Source organism: Tasmannia lanceolata, unplaced genomic scaffold, assembly GCF_043159265.1.
Source record: "Tasmannia lanceolata isolate RefF3 unplaced genomic scaffold, GAP_Taslan_0.1 ptg000019l, whole genome shotgun sequence".
NCBI lineage: Eukaryota > Viridiplantae > Streptophyta > Magnoliopsida > Canellales > Winteraceae > Tasmannia > Tasmannia lanceolata.
Window position 1 is genome coordinate 1,729,732 of NW_027518696.1, and position 11,266 is coordinate 1,740,997.

Sequence of the window (11,266 nt, forward strand, 5' to 3'; positions counted from 1 at the left end):
ACTTCAGACCTTTCCTTGAGGCATTCTAAATTAGATCAGTGAAATTTTCAAAACGAAAAGAAATTGTTCTTAGTATAAACAAATCAAAGCAAGCATAAGCAATGAACACAAAATAAAAATCAAATGAATCAAACAAATCAGTATAAAATAAATTTTGACAATAAAATACCTCAATCAAGAAGACTAGCTCAGAACTCAAGTAATCAAATTTAAAAAAAAAAAGATGAAAAATACCTTTATTCCTCATATCCTAAAGATGATCTTATCCTCTCTCTCAGCTCAGCCATGTAAATATGTCTTTGTCCAAGAACATCAAAGTAGATCTTTCCTTTTTCACAATTCTCAAACGTGAATCCGGAAAAGATAAAGAGTTTCAGCAAATGAAGAGCTTGTTTAAAAAAGAGAAAGTTCCTAAAAAAAATCTTACAGATCTAATAGCAACATTTTTAGGTTAAAGAAAAGAATTGAGAAACTAAATGATGCTAAGGATCAAATTCAAGTTTAGAAAAAAAAAACAGATCTAAGATTATGAATTTGAAATCAAAGCGTAAAAATAAGAGGTTTAAAAAAATAGATCTAAGATTTTCTTCAAACTAGTTAGGGTTTGATGTTTGAATCTAAAGTTTGAAATAGTTACGGTTTCCAAAGAGAAAATCTAAGGGTTCAAGATTAGGAATAAGAGATAAAAAACAAAGCAAGAAAAACGAGGTGAATGAGGATGAAATCCGGCCAGAAATTGACCGGAGTTGAGAAGATCAAGCTTGAACTAGGGTTTTGTATTTTCCTCTTCCTTTCTCTACTATTTTTCCAAACGAAAATGAGAGAGTCCCCTCTCAAATGAGGCACTCGACCACTATTTATAAGCTTCCCCAGCAGAGTCGGCAGTCTGTGGGAGCCGGTTGTTTCCCGTGTTGCGCAGGACGACAGGGGATCACCACATCGGGTTCAAAAGGGGGTGTTATTTGATCTGCGCTACTTGCAAACTCGGGACCGTAATCCTAACTTCGTAAGCTAGAGAAACTCAGAGTCGCCACCTAGGTTAGGGCCTAGGACCCTGTAGACACCCCATTTTGACCGAGACCTAAGTAACCTCATATGAATAAAATCCCTTTCAAATAATGATTGACGTTGGGTTATGAATTTGTCAGGAAGAGCAACATATGAGGACTCTGATCATGTCAAAAGGGTATTGGGGTCTTTTTTGCACCCGTTTTTTAAGAATCACCAATGTTTGATGATTGTTTTAAAAAGTACGCAAAATCCGTAATTTTCGGTAATTATCATTGACATTCCGTACTTTTCTCTTATAGAACAGTACGGAATACGGGCTCATGTTTCGAGAAATTATAGATTTCGGGCACTTTTAAAACAAGAATGAAACACGGGCTAATCTTCAAAATCAGGTGGTAAAAAGACCCTGATACCCTTCTGACGTTGACAGTGTCTTCCTTCTTCATTACTGCCTATTAAATTGGCGCGCTTCACGAGGCTTCTTTTGTTTCGTTTGAATGTGTATTTGAACCGACAGAACCTTGGGTTCATTTCTATCTTGGCTGTCGAAAATAACTAGAGATTGATGGATGCTTGACACGTGTTGGAAAACTTTTTGGAAAGCTGACAACACAAAGTCAATAATTATCTTTTCTCACTTCTCTTTTGGGTTAGAACGGTAACGTTATTGAATACGTCTCTTTTGGCATAGAATCTTTTCACTTCTCTTTTGGTCCTCACTTCTCTTTTGGCTTATACGTTATTAAATATTTTATTATTTCTCACGTCTCTTTTGGATGATAACGTCGCCAGATTCTAGAGTACGCCGCCGAAATATTTAGGGGTACGCCGGTGGAAATATGGTGTAAGCGGAAATAGAGTGTACGTCGGCGTAAATAATGGGGTACGCCGGCGCAAATAGGGTGTAAGTGAAAATAGGGTGTCCGGCGGAATTCAGGGGTACGCCGGCGGAGATAGGGTGTACGCCGAAGGAATTCAGGGGTACGCCGGCGTAAATAATGAGGTACGCTGGCGTAAATAATGAGGACCAAAAGAGAAGTGAAAAGATTCTAGGCCAAAAGAGACGTATTCAATAACGTTACCGTTCTAAGCCAAAAGAGAAGTGAGAAAAGATAACGCCAGTGATCCAAAAAATATTCAATAACTTCAACGTTTCAAAAAGTTTTCGAAGACGTCTCAAGCATCCATCCGTCTCTAGTTATTTCCGACGACCAAGATAGAAATGAACCCAAGGTTCTGTCGGATCAAATACACATTCAAACGAACCAAAAGATGCCTCGTAAAGCACGCCAATTTAATAGGCAGTAATGAAAAAGGAGGACTCGTGATGGTGTTACAAGGGTATTGCAAGTCTTTTTCCCACCTGATTTTGAAGATTAGCCCCATGTTTCATTCTTGTTTTAAAAGGTCCCCGAAATCTGCAATTTCTATAAACATGAGCTCACATTCCGTACTTTTCTCTATCCTACATGTGGGCAGAAAAGTCATCGCCTTAATCCTAAGGGGATTTGCTAGGCAATTTCGCGATAAGCCATTTTGCGTACCACCTAAGCCGCCTCACGGAAGGGAAGCAGAAAAGAATCTATTCATTTAAATCATCCGAGGTGGCTATTCTCTCCTGAGAAAGTTGGCCGCGAAATGGCTTCTTACGAAATTGCCTAGAATAATCTTTTATTTTCAAGGAGGCTAGGGTTTCTTTCTGTGAAGGGATTAGGGTTTTCGGATCTCCAATTCGCCCTGCTCGCAGGCCTCCATCGCCTTCAACAATGGCAGTCGGGAAGAACAAAAGAATTTCCAAGGAGAAAAACGGAGGAATGAAGAAATCCAAGGCTCCGTCGATTTTGAACGTTCGAAATGTTGGAAAAACCCTAGTTTTTAGGACTCAGGGTACTTTTTTCATTACCGATTGGAAAGGAGATCGAGAATGCAACATCCAGTATCTATCCTCTTCAGAATTTATTAATTCGGAAGGTCAAGATTCTAAGAAAGACTCAAATTTGATCTTGGAAAGCTGATGAACTACTTTTTTCCTTCAATTTTCATGAAGAGTTTTTGCTAACATTGCAACATTATAACAGTAGTAGTTTTGAATTTGATTAGAATTTTATGTAGTTTAAATTTACCGGTCAAAACAAAATAAAAAATTAGTGCAATAAATTAATCAAATGTCCTTTCAAAGAGACTTTTTTTTGGGCAGTGATAAATCGACTCCCAAATATCTTAAATCGACTCCCCATGTGTCTTTCTCTCTCTATTTAATCGAGAGGAGAGAAAAAGACACATGGGGAGTCGATTTATCACTCCCCTATTAAAGAAAATAATACATTTGAAGAATACTGGTTACCCTCTGATTATATTTGGACTTATTGACAGTTGCCCTTTACCCTGGAATTTTAGCTTGTTTTTATGCATTGCTGATTGACATAATCTTTCTATTCTCTCTTTAGCTTGCTTTGGTTTTCACAGAATCTGACCTTTAATGCAGAGGAGCGTCGATATTTATAATAGGAAGTCCTGAAGTACATGAAGGAGAAGAAAATTCTCCTCCTCCTTGGAACTGAAATTGGGATTGAAGAAGAAAAGAGGGTCACCAAGTTCTGCTATTGATAACATGGGTAAGGAGAATGAATTGGATGGTGATATTGATAGAGATTATGCGTCATCCACGAGCAATTCATCTGTACTAGATACTGATAAAAACTCTGGAAAGGCAGACACCCAGAAGGATTCTGGGAAGAGCAAAGGAGAAGTGAAGAGCAACGATAGTGTTCCATTTTACAAGCTGTTCTCATTTGCAGACTCCTCGGATTTTGTGTTGATGATCGTGGGAACAGTTGCTGGTATTGCAAATGGTGCTGCTATGCCACTTATGACTCTTCTCCTTGGACAAGTGGTCAACTCTTTTGGAAAACCTGTAGAGCTCCACGAGATGGTTAATGAAGTTTCCAAGGTATATAACCGTTCATTAAACTTGATCGTTGTTCTTTCACAGTGTTCCCATGTTGTTTTTCTATGACCCCTCTACTAAATTTTCCAGGGCTTAATTTCCATTTGAATTTGGATTGTAAAAGTTGTGACTGTTTGAAAACTTCATAGCAATTACTTGATGTTATAAGATTTTTACTTTTCTCAACTCAACACAACAAAGCCTTTGACGTTTAATGTTTTCAATTTGACATGTGATCAATTTTTTTAATGTTTTTTTTAACTATTTTATAGGGTATAAAGTAGTGAAATGTGATGAAGAATCTCCTTTTTTTCCCTTTGGCAAATTAGTTTCTTTTTTCTTATAAGAACTTAGCATAATCCCCTGTTCTTATTGTTGTCGCCTATAGATTGTGTGGAGATTTTTTTTTGAATGGTATTGTGATGGAGAATTATGTTTTTACATTTAATGGTACTCTGATAATAAATTAGTTATGCTGCTTTCTGTCTATATTTTTGGGTATCTCTGAGGTTTGTTTATTTAGCTGTGGCGGCAGGTGTAGCATCATTCTTCCGTAAGTAAATGGATCATGCCACTATTTTCTTCTAGCCTAAGAAAATGCTTAAAAATTATTGGGGACTGATAAAACTGTGTTTGTTCTTAAACAGAGGTGGCTTGTTGGGTGGTCACAGGGGAAAGGCAGGCTGCACGAATAAGGAATTTATACTTGAAAACCATATTGCGACAAGACATCGCATTCTTTGACAAGGAGACGAGCACAGGAGAAGTTGTTGGGAGGATGTCAGGCGATACTGTCCTTATTCAAGATGCCATGGGTGAAAAGGTACGGATACTACTCTGAACTCACTCAATTACTTGTTTTCCATGTAATTCTTTTGTGTGACAGTCAACATTATTAATCGATTCTCGTAAAGGTTCACCACTAATTTCAATTGGTTGCCTTTACATGATGGCATTGGCATTGAGAAGATCATAGTTTGATGTAATTATTTTTGGTCAATGGAGAACTAAGAAGCCAATGTGATGTTGTGAAACAGTTTAACTTAGTAAAGATGTCCAGTAGCCTTGTAGGATCATATGTGGCTTGTTTCTTTGCAAATTGTACGTTAATTATTTTTATCGGTAAATTGTATGATGTGCTATTGATTTAGTATATACTGGATGTTTTCTTGAAGGCTTATGATTACATGCGGATATATACTATATAATTCAGAAGTTGAAAATGTTCAACTGTAAAACTCAGACTTGAAGATCAATCGAATATTCCCTGCCCTTCAACTACACCATACCTATGTTATTATTACACTCGTACTGATTGCTGCCAAAGTTTCAGTCTGGGACAGTTTTTTTTTTTTTTTAATTCGCAGAATTGTTGATTCATTGTTGATAAATATCACTAATTGTGTATTTAGCTCTCCGCGAAAAGAAAGAAGAAACATTGCTGCCTTTCTTCTTGACTTGCCAATTAATTGCCTAGTGCCAATCTTCTTGAATATATTTTCAAGTTTTTTCGTTCCCCTTTACAGGTTGGAAAGTTCATTCAGCTGGTATCATCATTCATATCAGGATTTGTGGTTGCATTTATTAAGGGATGGCTTCTTACCCTTGTTTTGCTATCCACTATTCCTCCTCTTGTGATCGCTGGTGCGATGATGTCTATCATTATAACAAAGATGGCATCCCATGGACAAACATCTTATGCAGAAGCTAGTGTTGTGGTGGAACAGACGATTGGTTCAATTAGAACCGTAGGTGATGTTTTTGCATGATGTATATCCCCCTATCTCCCCCCTCCCCCCTCCTCCTCACACACAAATGGATTATATTACTCTAACCACAAGCATTATCATTTCTGTGTCATTTTTGTGGGAATATTTCTGACATGTTTGCTAATCAGGTTGCATCATTTACTGGGGAGAAGCATGCCATAGATAAATACAATAAGTCTTTGAAGGCTGGTTACAAGTCAGGTGTTCATGAGAGATTGGTTGAAGGAGCAGGTTTTGGTTCAGTTATGTTTTTCCTCTATTGCACTTATGCTTTGGCTATGTGGTTCGGTGCAAAGATGGTGTTGGAGAAAGGATATTCGGGTGGAGATGTTATTAATGTTATTTTTGCAGTCTTGACCAGCTCTCTGTAAGTTGCATACTTTCACTTATATAGATTAAAAAACTTAAATCATTATAGAAAACCACAGTTGAAATTATTCTGAAAACACACCTTCCATATGTTTTCTATGTGGACATGCATACACAAATGCATACATTTATAAGCATAGCTCATGTCCACCACCTATCTGTTATGCTCTAACTAATCCAGATCACTTGGTAACCCTATGTGGAATTCCTGAATTTAACCACTAATGCCAGCATTTGCACTCTTGTCTCCTACATTTGCACTCGACTCCTATCACTTAAATTTTATTCTGCTGCAACTTTAGTTTCTGTAAATTTGTCAGTCATGATAAGATTACAAGCTTCCTAAATGCCCAACTTTTATTATATATCAAAAGAACCACAAACCCTTGGGGGTTTGTTGAAAAATGCTGAAGAACAATTAAAATATGCCTAGCACGGACTAGATGTTAACGGGAGAGTAGAGGGTGGAAATTTATACTTGTATAACTTCAAATTAGGGGTCTCTCTCACGTATATAGGTACCAACAAACAAGAGTGGAAAATTATGAATTTCCTTAATGGACAATGATACCCAAAAATAGAGAGAAAATTAGCCCCTAGGTAAATATATGGATATATGCACATTTAACTATACAACCGGGGATGCAGCATACGTTTGTTGTGATGGAATCCACTAGATCATGTACTCTACCTCATTTTTTGAAGCAATTTTTATTTATTAGCGTAGTGGAATTTGGGATGTGTAGAGTCAAATGTTTCTAAAACACGATCAGGTCAGGCCTGTCAAAATTAAAAAGACCGGATCCTTATTCCTCAAGTCATACCCCCTGAATCCCAGATTTATGAATTCATTTATGTATAGATTGATTCTGATTGTTGAGAATTTCAGCAAGAAATATTTGCTAATATTTTTTTCCTGCCAAGTATCAATCCATTCGTGTCCAATTGGATGACTCAGGAATCTAGGCTCAGAATCTCCGTGCATAAGCGCATTTGCAGCAGGACAGGCTGCAGCATTCAAGATGTTTGAGACGATCAAGAGGAAACCAGAAATAGATGCATATGCCACTAGTGGGCGGAAGTTGGATGATATCCGAGGAGATGTTGAATTAAGAGATGTTTATTTCAGTTATCCGGCAAGACCAGATGAGAAAATATTCACAGGATTCTCCCTCTCGATATCGAGTGGCACAACTGCGGCTTTGGTTGGAGAGAGTGGAAGCGGGAAATCGACAGTTATCAGTCTCATAGATAGGTTCCATGACCCACAAGCTGGTGAAGTTCTTATCGATGGTATAAATCTCAAGGAGTTTCAATTAAGATGGATTCGAGAAAAAATTGGGCTTGTTAGCCAAGAACCAGTCTTTTTTGCTTCTAGCATTAAAGATAACATTGCCTATGGTAAGGATGGTGCAACTCTTGATGAAATCAAAGCTGCAGCTGAACTTGCCAATGCTTCCAAATTCATTGACAAGATGCCTCAGGTTGTAATTTTTTTTGTCATTCTACACAATTTTCATTGCTTTTCACTACTGCCACTTCCATTTTTCTGTGTAATGATGAAACCATTATTAAAAGTACAGTCAATACATCAATAACAATATGAAAGGTTGTCGATTTGCCGAGAAAGGTGTACTAAGTGTACTTGGCTCATGTGTTAAGATGCGGTCTCATGACAGCCTCAAACAGATGAATAGTCAACACTGTTTCTTTCTTCTTATCAGAAACGGCGTAAACTCTACAGTAACTGTTACCGATTTTAGAAAGTATGACTGTTACCTTCTCTGTTGATATATTATACAACCAGGGACTCGACACCATGGTTGGTGAGCATGGCAGTCAACTGTCGGGTGGTCAGAAGCAGAGAGTTGCCATAGCCAGATCAATTCTAAAAGACCCACGAATTCTGCTTCTAGACGAAGCCACAAGCGCGCTGCGCTTGATGCCGAGTCCGAACGGATTGTGCAGGAGGCACTGGACAAGATCATGATCAACCGCACCACTGTTATTGTTGCCCATCGTTTGAGCACAGTTAGGAATTCTGACATGATTGCTGTGATCCATCGGGGATCAATTGTTGAAAAGGTATGAATCTTGAAGAATTAATCATTGTAGGTTTTAAAATTGCCTCCCAGTGAACCTACTGTCACAGCTGCAACTCCTATCTGTGACTCCAGTTTTGTTGAGCACGCTTGGTTTGTTCACTGGGGTAAAAAATGAACAATTTGTTTGTATAGCCAGAGTATCCATATGTAAAAGGAAAATCGACCTTCTGTGAAGATAGATGAGTTATTATAGAATTCTTATTAACTGGCATCGTTTAAATCATATTTCATAAGGAACTTACTGACTTGCCAACTGTGTCAATTGATCAGGTTCCCATTCAGAGCTACTCAAGGATCCAAATGGAGCATACTCTCAACTTATACGATTACAAGAAGTTTACCATAACTCCAAAAATCCTATAACTGACCAGACCATTATGTTGGATTCTGGAAAGCAGTCAAGCCCACGCATGTCCTTCCAATAATCTTTAAGCCGGGGGTCATCTGATGACATCCAAGGAACTGCCTCATTCGAACCCGATACCTCAAAGGCATCCCAACAACCAAAAGATGTGCCGCTTTCTCGCCTTGCCTATCTCAACAAGCCAGAGATCCCTGTGCTAGTGCTTGGCAGTATTGCTGCAATAGTCAATGGAAGCATTCTACCCATCTTTGGGATACTTATTTCTAATGCAATTAGAACATTCTTTGAACCACCTCCGAAGCTCCGGAAAGATTCCAAGTTTTGGTCATTGATGTTCGTTGTCCTGGGCCTGGCATCATTTTTTGCAGCCCTAGCACGAAGGTACCTCTTCTCTGTGGCCGGATGCCGATTGATAAAAAGGATCCGATCGAAGTCATTTGCAAAAGTAGTGAACATGGAGATTGGGTGGTTTGATGATTCTGAAAACTCAAGTGGTGCAATTGGTGCTAGGTTATCAGCAGATGCAGCGACAGTTCGCAGTCTGGTTGGAGATACTCTTGCACTGATTGTTCAGAACATTGCATCACTTGTTGCTGGATTGGTAATTGCATTTGTAGCGAGCTGGCAATTGGCTCTGATAGTCTCAGCCATGGTACCCCTACTAGGCATCAGTGGATGGGCCCAAATGAAATTTATGAAAGGATTCAGTGCAAATGCAAAGGTTTGTTTTCTAATTCATGGAAAATCATTGCCATTCAAAAAATAAAAACTTACGGAAAATCATCATATGTTGGATGAATGACCAAAAAAAAAAAAAACAGTTTTCAAAAAACAAAAAATGAATATAACAGATTAGGGATCTGAACCTACAATTTTTGGGAAGTACCAATATATGTTTCTAAGTGAATTAAACTGTTGATTTTGCTTTGGCCATCTCTATTATTTTTAAGTCCTGGTTCTTTTTTGTTTGCTTCTGGAAGTTACATCTCATAAATATCTGGAGTATGTTTTGATGTGTTTTAAACTCAGCAGGAGATTGATTAGACCTGCAAGTTTGGTGGTTTCACATCATCTATTCTCCATTTTTCCATCTCATGTTTTTCAGTTTGTGATAAATGGAACTATGAAAATTGTTTCAGATGATGTACGAGGAAGCAAGTCAAGTTGCAAATGATGCAGTTGGGAGTATAAGAACAGTCGCCTCTTTCTGTGCAGAAGAGAAGGTGATGGAATTGTATAGAAAGAAATGTGAAGGCCCGATGAAGACAGGGATAAGGCAAGGGTTGATCAGTGGGATTGGTTTTGGGTTCTCCTTTTTCTTTCTGTTTTGTGTCTATGCAATCAGTTTCTATGCTGGAGCCCGCCTCGTCGAGGACGGGAAGATGACATTTGCGAAAGTTTTTCGTGTATGTAATGCTTACATATTTATCGACTGGTCATTTAATATTTAAACTTTAAAAAAAAAATAGAAGGAAAATAAGAAGATAAAAACTTCCTTTTCTTGTCACATTTGACAAACTTGACAGTTGGTTCCTCTTTTCAACATTTTGAAGTCATGGCTTTTTTTAAACCCATAATTTATCTAGGAACCAGATCCGGCACCTTAAATTTTATTGAACTTCCTTTTCTTGTCACATTTGACAAACTTGGCAGTTGGTTCCTTTTCTCAACATTTTGAATTCATGGCTTTTTTTAAACCCATAATTTATCTAGGAACCAGATCCGCCACCTTAAATTTTATTGAGAAGTTTTTTTTTTCATGGCTTCTTGCCTGATTTTGCAGGTGTTCTTTGCTCTCACAATGGTGGCTGCTGCAGTTTCTCAGTCAAGCTCCCTAGCACCTGATGCCAGCAAAGCCAAGACTTCTACTGCTTCTATATTTTCAATTCTTGATCGGAAATCAAAGATAGATCCGAGCGACGGTTCCGGGGTGACACTAGAAGATTTGAAAGGCAACATTGTGTTTCAGAATGTCAGCTTCTCGTATCCTACAAGGCCAGATGTTCAGATTTTCCGAGACCTCTGCCTCGATGTTCAATCTGGCATGGTAATTCTCAATCAATCAATCTATGGATCTGCACTCCTTTCTCTGATGTTAGTAAATGTTTCCTATGATCCTATTTGAGTAAATTGCTCGCACCAAATTGCCATCAGTTTCACTATGTGAATGCTTGGACTTAAATATGTTTCTTATGTTGTATGATATAATATATGTTAATCTGCCAACTTCTCCAAAAGCTTAAGCTGTTGGAGAAAGGCGTTATTTATCTTTTATACTTTTAACACTCCCCCGCACATGTGGCCCACTTGGCAAACACATGGCACATGTGGTCCCACTTTGGACTGATCATCACATGTGCATTTTTGCTATCCGGGAGGTTTGAACTCGAGACCTTTGGCTCTGATACCATGTTAACCTACCAACTTCTCCGAAAGCTATAATTTTGATTTCTCACTAGTATAGGCTTAGGTACATTGCAGATATCTGCTAGCTGATGATAAATCCTTGGGGCATCTAAGAACTACTTTGATATAAGCTGAAATGAAGTTCACTAGAGTTTTCATGGTATCAGACAGACAGATACAAAAAAAATCAAATAAATAGACTTTGTATCACATGACAAACAACTAAATGTTGAATTCTCTCCATAGGCGACACCTTATCAAAATACAGTAACCGAGGATCAAAATCTACCTTTAA

General features: G+C 38.1%; 1 pseudogene across 1 annotated transcript; it reads left to right on the plus strand.

Moving 5' to 3' along the window:
• The first annotated feature begins 3,341 nt into the window (after positions 1 to 3,341).
• LOC143853144 (ABC transporter B family member 21-like) lies at positions 3,342 to 10,791 on the plus strand (annotated as a pseudogene). The gene is made up of 11 exons (XR_013237030.1): positions 3,342 to 3,965; positions 4,168 to 4,174; positions 4,468 to 4,511; positions 4,606 to 4,781; positions 5,485 to 5,706; positions 5,856 to 6,094; positions 7,055 to 7,580; positions 7,904 to 8,180; positions 8,470 to 9,286; positions 9,705 to 9,971; positions 10,349 to 10,791. The product of XR_013237030.1 is annotated as an ABC transporter B family member 21-like (transcript).
• The last annotated feature ends 475 nt before the right edge of the window (positions 10,792 to 11,266 follow it).